Source organism: Rhinolophus sinicus, linkage group LG11 (assembly GCF_036562045.2).
Source record: "Rhinolophus sinicus isolate RSC01 linkage group LG11, ASM3656204v1, whole genome shotgun sequence".
NCBI classification, from domain to species: Eukaryota; Metazoa; Chordata; class Mammalia; order Chiroptera; family Rhinolophidae; genus Rhinolophus; species Rhinolophus sinicus.
Genome location: NC_133760.1, coordinates 33923867 through 33934677, shown reverse-complemented (window position 1 = coordinate 33934677; position 10811 = coordinate 33923867). Strand labels below are relative to the sequence as shown.

General features: G+C 52.6%; 1 protein-coding gene across 6 annotated transcripts in view; it reads left to right on the top strand.

Annotated features, from left to right (window-relative positions):
- Nucleotides 1-1673: 1673 nt before the first annotated feature.
- The window catches only part of BEAN1 (brain expressed associated with NEDD4 1), a 36373-nt gene continuing 27235 nt past the window's right edge, over nucleotides 1674-10811 (top strand). For 2 of the 6 annotated variants that reach the window (XM_019755167.2, XM_019755140.2), the window contains exons 1-2: nucleotides 1674-1805; nucleotides 8068-8199. The gene's annotated coding sequence lies outside the window, so the exon portion shown is untranslated. Of the gene's footprint in view, nucleotides 1806-8067; nucleotides 8300-10811 lie in introns of all 6 variants that reach the window. The other 4 variants (XM_074314780.1, XM_074314779.1, XM_074314781.1 and 1 more) reach the window with 2 other exon arrangements.

Genomic DNA, 10811 nt, shown 5'->3' with positions numbered 1-10811 from the left:
GTACTCAACACCCAAGGATCAACAGGTGTCTGCTCAGGGACGTCAACATCACCTTTAACAGGGTTATGCAGTGACACAGCCCTAGCCTGGGGGTCCTAGAGACTCCAGTCCTTGCCTGTCCTGGCCCGGGTCCTGGCCCATCCCTTCCTTTCTCTAGTCTTTAATTTGTTCATCCATAAAATAAATGCATGAGGTTGGACAAAGAGCCTCTCAGGTCCCTTTCGTAAGACTCTGAAAGATGTTTCCCTTTATTCTGGCCCCTCTCCTGCATAGCACATATGTTCCCACGACAGCCCTAGATGGAGCTGGAATCCCCCAGCCTGAGGCCTACCCTCTCCCACAGTGTAGGGAGAATGCGGAAAGCAGAGCAGGAGGCAGAGCCCAGAATGAACAGTTGTTAGCAAAGGAGACTGGGCAGTATCCTCACCCACTGAGGCCCTAGACCATGCGGGTCCCTCTGCCTCCACCCAGGGAAGCACAAGACATGGTGACTGGCAGAACCGCGGTGGAGTGAGGTTTGTTTTTTCCATCAGAGCCTGCTCTGGCTCCACCCTTCCCACAGTGCCACTGGCTGCCTCACGTCTCTTCCCTGCTGTCCCAGGGCTCCTCTGCTTCCCCAAGTTTCATCAACATGTGCAGCTCGTCATCAGGTTTTAGTTTTTTAATAAATGATACATATTTTTACTTTTTTAAATCATGTTTTAAGAAACTAACTGCCATCAACAAAATGGGGGTTAGAAGAGAGTTATCAACAAAGCATTTCATCAATTCAGTCATCGAATTTAGAGTGCATGCTCTGTGCAGGCCCCCAAGCGTCTCCCTACTGGGGCTCCCAGCCAGGCAGGGGAGATTAAATAAATGATTCCACAAATAACTGGAGAGCACCTCACATCCCAGGGGTACAATAAACAGGAGATCTATTATAATGAAGAGAGGCCTGGGGGGTGGGGGGTGGGATGGGCTTTTCCAAGGCCCCAGAGGAGGACAGGACCAGGAGGCCCTGCCAGGCTTGTCTGTCCCTCCCAGTGGCCGAGACAAGGTTACCTGCCCAAGTGTCCATTCCTGCCTCTGACCAACCTGTCTGGCTGTCCTTCCCTAGACATATAGTTCGTCTATACTTCTCTGCACACGTCTGTATGTCTATCCCTCTCTACTCCCCCCAGTCTGTCTGTTATTCCCTACACACGCCTATCTGTCCTCACACGTCTGGCTGGCGCGCTGGCCTCCCGCATCTCTCGACCTCCAGTATCTCTAGACCTCCCCGACGCGAACGCCCGCCTGCCACTGTGTGGGCGTCGGGCTAGCTGTGCGCAGAGGGGCGCATCTTGGCCCTCCCCATCCCCCGCGTCCCCCCATCTGAGGAATGACCGAGGCGGCAACGCAGCGCTTCTGAGACCCCGGAGCCACCGAGCAGTACTGCCGAGGCCCGGGAGGTGTGCCGCCACCTGGGGCGCCAGAGCCGGCTGCGGTGGCGTGGGCGGCCGGGCGGGGCTGCGGCAGGGCAGGGCACGGCCAGGCTCGGGAAGCCGCCGCTGCCTCGGCTAAGGATCGCGGGCAGCGGGTCGGCTCGGCTCGGCCCCGCCTCTCCTGCCCCGCCCCTGCGCGCCTAGCAGGCGGAGGAGGAGCGCCGCGCCCCCCGCGACGCCAGAGCCAGATCTCGAGCGCAGCAGCATCCGAGCGGGAACCGGAGCGGGAGCGCGAGCAGGAGCGGGAGCCAGAGACGAAGCCAGAGCGGGAAGCCGAGCTGGAGCCGAAGCTGGAGCCTGCACTGGGGCGCACCGAGCGGAACGAGGCTGCCAAGCCGAGTAAGGGGCGTGGGGCTGGGGGCGGTGCTGGGGAGGGGCGAGGAGGGGGTCCCGGGCCCCTCCCCTGCGTTCTGCGGCGGCCCCTGCGCACACATACACACACGCACACATACACACACACCCACCCGGGGCGCTGAGCGCCGGGAGGGCGGATGCGCGATCCCAAGCGGAGCCGCAGCGCGTCGGATTGCGATTCCCGCACTCCTGCGGACCGCGACCCCCAGCCCCCGCGCGGGCCGAGGCTGCCTCGAGCACGCCCTCTGGCCTCGGGGAAGGGGCGGTCTCCCGGATTCTTGCCTGACTCGAGTCCCAGACAAGCATCCATCCCGTGTGGGGGACATAAGACAGTCTCCCGGGCCCCGCGCCGTCGGTTTTGAGGATCTCTTAACAACACACCCAAGAAGGGGAAACCAGGATGCACTTTCGGTCGGGGTGGAAGAGGAGAGGGGGTCCGGGCTTTGTGGAGTTTAAAGCTAAAACCCACCCCCCACCCTCTAGTCTGGAAGTTTGACCCTCCGACGTGCGGGTCACCCTGGCCATGCCCCCGCTTCAGTGCCTGCCACGCTGGCCTATCTCAGCACCAAGGGTGGGAGAGGGGGCGCCCCAACCGCACCTTCTCCCGCTTTGGGGCATACTTTTCCTTGCGCGGTAAGTGGGGCCGGAGGCTGAGTCCGAGGCGGCTGTTCTGGCTGGCTACGCAGCGTCAAACGACATAGCGGCCTCTCCCCCAGCGCCCTCGGGAACTGGGTAGTGCCCACTCCACCCCACCCCCGGCCGAATTGCGCAGCTCTTTCTCTCTCCCCATCGGGTTCCTAGCTCGCGGAGGACCCAAGACTGCCCTCCTGGTCCCACGCGGCTGCGGGCCGTGGGGGGAGGGGGGTTGTTGGCCAGGCCCAGGCTGGGAAGGGGAAGACACATGACAGGTGTGAGAGGCAGGGGTTCCAGGAGCTTGGTCCTTGGACTTGACCCACACAGTCCCACAGGCACCTGCCTTGACGATGCCCCTCCTGACTCAAACATCCCGACTGCTCTAGTGGAACAAGTGGCTTCACCTCCCTGTGCCTCAGTTTCCTCCAGTGACAAGCAGGCTTGATTCTGTTGTTAGCAGGAGGTTTAAGGGCTTTGAAACCAGAGAATGGGCTTGGCTGATTTCCTAGCTGTGTGAGCTTAGGCAAGACACTTAACCTATCTGAGCCTCAGTTTCCCCATCTGAAACATGGGGAAGGTGGGTTGGAAGGATTAAATGAGATGATGCTTCTGGGGGGCCTACCACCATGCTTGACACAGCCAGTATTCAGTTCAGGTTGGCTACAGGTGTCATTTTATGACGTGTCTAGCACCTGTAGATGCGGAGGCTGAGTGCCTTCCCCTGATGTGGTGGGGACATGACCCCCTCCAAGGAGGCCTTTGAATCCCCCATGGCCTTGTGGACATCTGATTGCAATGCAAAGCTCCTTCTTTAGGGCCTGCCCTTTCTCAGACATTCCCTACTCCCCTGCCTTCTGCTGCCCCTCCCTACCCTGCCATCTCTGTTCAGGTTGGAAAAAACTGTATCTGACATTCCTTTTGCCCTTGGCTGATGTCTGCTGCCCTGGCAGAGGGCTCCTCACGTATTGCTCACACTCTGTATAAGGGAATTCTGCACACCTCCCTTCACTCTGAGGTGTGGGGGCAGGGGGAGGATTGCTTTCCCTGGGGGGGGGAATCAGGCTGTCAGGGGGCTTGGACATTCCAGAGGTAACAGTTCAGACAGGGAGTGGAAAGCAGCAGAGAGACCAGCCACCACAGCAAGGAGACAGCAGGAGTCTGTGCTGACCAGGTTGTGTTCATCCAGACCACTGAGCCACCAGTCCCCAGATATGATGAACCTCAGGGACAAAATGGAGCCAGTGGCAACTGAGAAGTTAGAACGTCAGAGCTGGAAGGTCCCCAGGAAGAGTTCTGTCTGGTCTGTGTAGCTGGGGCCTCAGACCCAGAAAGAAATGACAAGGCCCAGGTCCTAGGGGAGGATGCTGGGATCCTTGGGGTGGGATGGAGGGTGTAGATGGCAGGAATATTGTTGAGAAGAAAACAGAGGTCTGGCTTGTGGACACCATGTTAGTCCTGGTCACCTGTAGCCCAGCTGCCCAGAACAGGGTGGCAGAGGAGGAGTGGGTCTGTCCACTTAGTGCCTGGTGGGGACTTGGTGAGATAAGCAGAATAAGCTGCTTCGTCAGGGCTCCTTCTACACAGAACCCCCCCTCTCTCCTCTTCTTCCTCTGTAGCCCACCCCCACCCTACCTCCACCCCACCCCCATGCACCCACGAGGGTGTCACATCCCTGTATCTTCCATAATCCTCACTCCTCTTCATCCCAAAGGAGTTCATCAGAAACTAATTAGGATGTTTGCCTCTTCAGGTTCACATAGTACTTGGAACAAGGCCAACAGAGGATGTGATAGGGATATGGGCATTACCTTTAGTCTTTGGGAATGATCAGTTAGACACACTCAGAGGCCTGCTACCTGAAGCCTTTGCCCTGGAGTGCTCTGAGCACAGAGTAAGGGGCAGAAAGGTATAAATCTGCTCTCAGCCTCCTAAAGGGAGAAACTGAGGCCAGGAGGGCTTCTGGAGCCCCTTGGCACAAAATCGAGTTGTGGCTGAGAGTGTGGCTTCCTGGAGTTTGACTATATAGCATGTGATTCTGCGCAGGAGATTTACCTTTCAGAGCCTCAATTTCCTCTTGAAAATGGGAACAATATTACAGACCTCCCAGTACAATTTTGAGGACTGAAGAAATAATATGCAGGTTCCCTCCGCTATGTGAACGCAGAGCATTGCTATGAAACCTGTCCTAAGCCAAAATGGCGTTAAAGCAAAGACACTGTTACCTTAGGACACCTCTTGCTAACAGATGCACGAAATAAATGGAGATAAAGCACAGATGCTCAAAGACACAGTTCAAAGCTCTGGCTGCTTGATGCTGAGATGCTGAGTGTCGTTCCCAGGGAAGGAGCTTGGCAGGGCCACTCTCCCTGTTCTGGGTGCGCCCTGCCTCTATTACAGCTGCTGCAAAGCAAATGCTTAACACTATTTCTGCTTTTTGCCTTTTGTTGTAAAAGTCAAAATCCTCTTGGATTTCTTGCAGTTAGCAAAAACAGGTACTAATGTAGGTCTTGCCTAAAAGCGAAGTGGCACAATGCAAACTTTCAAAATGCATGAGATAATTGTATAGGAAACATGGCAGTGTCAAGTGGACCCTTCCCAATGGCCTTGCTGTGTCTATATTATGAACATGCCTCAAACACATGCTATTTCCCAGGGATTGACGTTTTCTCTTTGAATTCTGACCACAGCCCTCTGATTTATATACTATAATTGTCCCCATTTTATAGATGAGAACACTGAGGCTTAGAAAGGTTAACTTATGTAACTTAGCTAGTATAGAATACTTAAAACATCACTAGTAACTCATAATTTTATGAGTTTGTAAAATTGATAATTAGCACATTGTATCTTAGATGATATGTCATTAGTTATAGGAATGATTCCTCGGAGATCTCCGATCGCTTTATGTCTATATGTTAATTGTCCACGAGCTACAGAATTTTAGGAGACATCTTCACTTATTTTTTCTATTCAAACAGTAATCAAACTGATTTAAAAGAGCAACCCCCATTTATTCCCACCCCTCTTCTCTCCATCGTTCTCCATAGCACTTATCACTGCCAACATCTATATAGCTTATTCATTTGTTTATTGTCTGGCCTCATCAATGTAATGTAAACTCCCCAAAGGCAGGGATTTTTAACCATTTTACTCACTGTGATATCCCCAGAGTCTAGAATAGTACCCAGCACTTAATATGTTTTGCAAATTATAAAGTGTTTTACAAACATAGGTTTTATTATTATTATTATTATTCCCAAGTGTATAGCTTGCCTGAAAATAAAACATTAAGGTTCATGGCAGAATCATTTCCCTCAAAAAATTGGCAAATAGGACTTGCTCAAGCGCCAGGGAAAACATGATGAAGGTTAAGAACAACGGAGATTATTTTCCTAACATTTTAATAAAGCTCCTTATCAATAAGTTCAAAGACAAGTTAATTTTTAAAATCTTTGCAATAACGTATGACATGTTCCAAAAGCAATTAAATTAGATTTTAAAACTTTCAATGAGTTAACTATCACTGACTTATTCACTTAATTACTTTTCATTTTGTTAGCACAAAAGGCTTTTTCAAATCTTCGTTTAATGATTTTTTTCAGATTATACAAGTAATACATGTTCATTGTAGAAATTTTGGAAAGTCATAAGAAATGTAAAGAACATAAAAATCCTTAATCCCACCACTGCCTAGAGAGCACAGTGACTGAATATTTTAGTGTCTTTCCTTTCTAATCTTTTTCTGTCCGAATATTTTCTCTAGGATGTTATTTTCTTTTACAAAATAAGGATCATGTTGTAGGCAGAGCTCTACAACCTGATATTTTTTATAACCTGGGGTTTTTTTCCCCCTCTTTATACTGAAAGCCTTTACCTGTTAGTAAGATTTTTTTTAATCATGATTTCATGGCAATATAATATTCCATTATACGTATGTGCCATAATTTGCTCAGTCTGTCCTCTCTTACTGGACTATGGGGTTGGCTCCCATGTTTCACGCTATAAATAATGCTTGTCTGTGCCCTCTTTAGTGTTTTTTTCGAGCCTTAAATCAGGCTTCTCTACACACTTGGTCAGGACCTATTTGCCAGTTTGTAAATGGACTGGTTTATGTGGTTAGACAGAAAATCAAGCCTTAGAAGTTGGCCCTGGTTGGCAGTGCGGAAGTAGGTGGCAGCTGATCCTATCCCAAGGAAATTAAGGTAACATGGAGACCCAGTAACCTCTAAGCACATCCTGACTAACCTAGTGGAAAACGCACGTGGCCAGATGTTGCATAGAGACAGAAGGCCTCCTTGCTACAGAGGCTGCCACACCTGGATCTCTTTTCTAATATCAGGACCAAGTTACCTGTTTGCAAACCTAAACATCCCCTGCCCACCTCTCTGCCAGTTCTCTAGCTCTTTTTTCCCCCACTCCTGTGTTCATTCATTCCTCCATTCAATCATACGACAAACATTAATGACATTTATCCGCACTTGCCAAGGAATGTTCGCCTCCATTGGGGAAGTCACCAGCTGGGTCCCAGCCTCATATAAAGACCTTCCTGCAGAGGAGAAAGGTTTTCTGCTGCCCGAGGACCCTCACCTGCAGCCCGGGGAGTTGGCCCCTACTTGGTGAGGCAGATGCCAGCCTTTCAAGATTAGTGTGGCTGACCAAAGTCCCTGGAATTTCTGATTTCCTTCTGGCTCTGGGCAATCACCTGCACCCCACAGGTTCATGGAACCCCAATACGATGTCATCATTTGTTCATTCAGCAGTTAGTCCCTGAGCATTTACTGTGGTGACCCCAGGGTACCAGTGGTTATCTGGGCTGTCTAGACCTGAAGTCACCACGTCCCCAACTCAGGAAGAGCCCCCATCTCTCCACCATCCCCCAGTCACCCAAGCAGACAATGGGAATCACCCCAACTCCTCCCCCTTCCTCGCCCTTTACTCCTGCTTCTTAAACATCCCCTACTTAGCCCACTATGTTCATCAGAACCGCACAGCACGTCCTGCCCAGGGGCCTCTGCATTCTCTGCTCCCTCCACCCAGAGCCCTCTTTTCCCAGATAACCACCCGGCTATTCACCCAACTAGCTCCCTTCCTCCAGTCTTTGCTTAGAGGTCACCCTCTCACCAAGGCCCTCTGCAGCTGCTGTATCTGAATGTTCAACCTCCACCTACACACTGCTTCTGTGCCTTCCTCTCTGTTACCTAACCAACTCCACCATTACGTTTGTGTCTCCATCACAAGAAAGCTCCGTGACGACAGGCGTTGTCAATGTTTGCTTCACCCATCTATCCCCAACACTCAAAATCTGGTACTCAAGGGATTTTCAATAAATATGTGCTGAACCAATGAATGTAGCCTGTCACCCTTTTCTCCAGTCACTACCGCCTTCATTTAGACGCATCATCCCCTTCCATGCTCCCCTGCCTCCTGTCTCCCACACCTGGCCCACCCTCTACACTGAGACCAGGGAGACCTTCCTAAAACGATAAAAGCAGACCGCGTCCCTGCTTAAAATCCTGCGAAGGGCAGTCTTGGGGCAGGGAGCTCACTACCTCACCCAACCCCCATCATTTCTGAGTCGCAGTATTGTAAAATGGGGATTTGTTTTGCGATCCAGTGACTGCACGTGACCGCGGTTGAGCTGCGCACCATAAACATCAGGACATCACGTGGCGTCTTCCACAGGCTCGCCCACTCCTGCCGCTCTGCGCAGTCTGCTGTCCACCGCGGTGACGCCGAACCCTCCCAGGTGGCTGCCGCGCATGCGCCAAGCCGCCCCTTGCCGCGGAGCCCGGCTCTCGCCGCCAGGAGCGCGGGGGCGCTCCCCTTACCCACACTCATCCACCCAGGTCTGAGTGTCGCAGTCGGGCCCCAGAGCAGATGCATTCTGGGAGCGGGGACGTGAAGCGGTGTGGGAGTGCCGCGGACTTGCCGCATACCGTTCAGTCACTTCAGATCCTGGAGTGTCGCCGCCGCCACCCACCCCCCACCCGCCCTCCAGTTCCTAGCCAGACAATCCGGTCGGAGATGAGTCACAGGCAGGAACGCGCCTCGCCTGGGATGCTAGGCTCGGAGAGAGGCGGGCAGGGGAGACGTGACCTGGGAGCGGGCCCTCCTCCCAACCCCCACCCCTACAGTCCCTGCTCCAGGACTCCTCTCCCAGCAAACGATAGGCTCAGCCTGTCTGTGCCAAACCTGTCCATCCACTACCCCCATTACTGCATCCTTACAGCAACTCCAGACACATGAGGAGATAGGGGTGGGCACTTACTCGCAAGGACACCATGTACCCAGCTTTGTCTTGATGACCCCAACAACAGCACCCAAGCAGAGGGTCTGATGCCACCAGTTCTATCTCCAGCAATCAAAGAGGATTTCACTGAAGAGATTTCTCAAGCTGTGTTGACAGCTATATAGGAGTTTGCCAGGTAAAAAGGAAAAGAATGGCATCCCAGGGAAAGGGAATAGCCTGGAAACATGAAAACCCCAGTGTGTCCAGGAAGCAGGCCAGCCAGAGTGCCAGGGGTGTCAGATCTCTGTGGGGTGTCCCTGGCAGTAACTGAGGGGGACTAGGGATAACGGAGCCCCTCCCTGCACAGCTCTTCCACCATCTCTCCTCTGACATTGGGTGGGTTATATCACTGAGCCTCAGTTTTCTCATCTGCAAAATGGAAATGATGTCACCCACCTGTTACAATGATGTTGGTGACCTTACCTGGCACGTGCAGGTGTTTGGTGAAAGTGAACCACACCTGAAAGCCCAAGTGCCCAGAGGCCTCTATGTACAGAAATGTCTACCTCACCCATGGCCAAACTGGGCAACCCCTCACCAGGCTCCCAAGCCATTTGAGAAATTACACATTGTCCACCGAGCACCAAAACTAACTACAGAAAACCACACATAATGCAAGAGCTCTTGGTGCCACCTGCCCTAGGAGACCCATCTCCCACCTCCCCATACCTCACAAAGATTCGGCCTTCATCTCAGGAGCCTGTGGGAAGAAAGAGTGCCTATAGGTGGCCTCTAGGGGAAGCAGGACCCTGGGGACAACCCCTTGAAGCTTAGGTGGTGGTCAGCACCCTCTATGGCATCAGGTGCCACCAGGGCAGCCCTATAGGAAGTGTACATTCAGCATGCATTTATGAAGCACTTACACTATGCCAGGAGAGGTACGCAGGGCCCTGGGGCTGTGGAGGGAGGGTGGAGGCCGAGACTTCTCCTGAGGGCACTGGGGAGCTACAGAAGGGTTTTCAGTAAGGGAGTGACATAGCCCACTTTGCCTTTAAGAAAGGCCTCTCTGGAAGCAGCACAAGAAATGACCTGTCAGCCTACTTACGTCCCCTTCTAGACACACAAGTGACCACAATGCACAAGGCACACCCACAGATGTGAATGCAGACACATGGACACACATGTATTTTTAGAAAGCATAGATCCCAGGCCCTGAGATCTTAGTGAATTTTCTGGTGTGAAATCCCAGTTCCCCAAACAGCCTGCCACACCAAGGAGACTTCTCTACCAGACCTGGGGAGATCACATCCTACCCTCATTTCCCCGGGCAGAACTTTCAAGTGGGTTTCTGTGGTCCTGGGAGTGGGCTTCAGGCCAGCCTGGGCTTCACAGCAGGGAGGCTGAGCTGGACGCCACCTGGAGAGAGGGATTCCTGGGTCAGCAACAATAGGTCGGACAGCAGTGAGGCCGAGCACCTCATGCCCGGGGCTTGCCATAGATACCCTCACCCTCACAGCAGGTGAAGTGCTCTGACCCCGCTTGCTCTGCCCCAGGTCACACTGACAGGAAGTGGCAGAGTGGATAGCAGCACTCAGGAATTGGACCCCGACGCTCAGTCTCTCCTAATACAGGTCTTTGATGTGTTGATCAAATAGAAATCCCAGTTATTAGTCAGTGCAGTTTGGCCAATGGGCTCTGTCAAAACCTGGGACCCATTTAAAGGAAAGAATATATATAATAAAAGGGATCCCTTGGGGAGACAAGGCTGGGGACCTCTGAACTCGCCTCTTCTGGAAAAGTGCTGTCCACAATAGTGTCACCCCCAGGATCAGAGAAGCCGACTGCCTCCTGAGACCTGGGGGCGGGGGACAGGCTCTTTCCCTGCTGGCTTGTGACTGCCAGCTTTCCCCTGCAAGAGCTCGCGGGGTTCTGTGTCCATGGTCCCTGCTCAGCAACCCCCACAGGTGCAGTTTGGTTTCTGCAAGTCAAGTGACCACACTCCCTAGAAATAAGAACTGTATCTCCCTGCTGTTCCACAGCCGCATGTCACTTGGGGCTCAGGAGAGACTGAACCAGTTCAGGTCTTTCACAGCACCGGAGGATGGCTTACATTTTTAAAATGTGTCCTC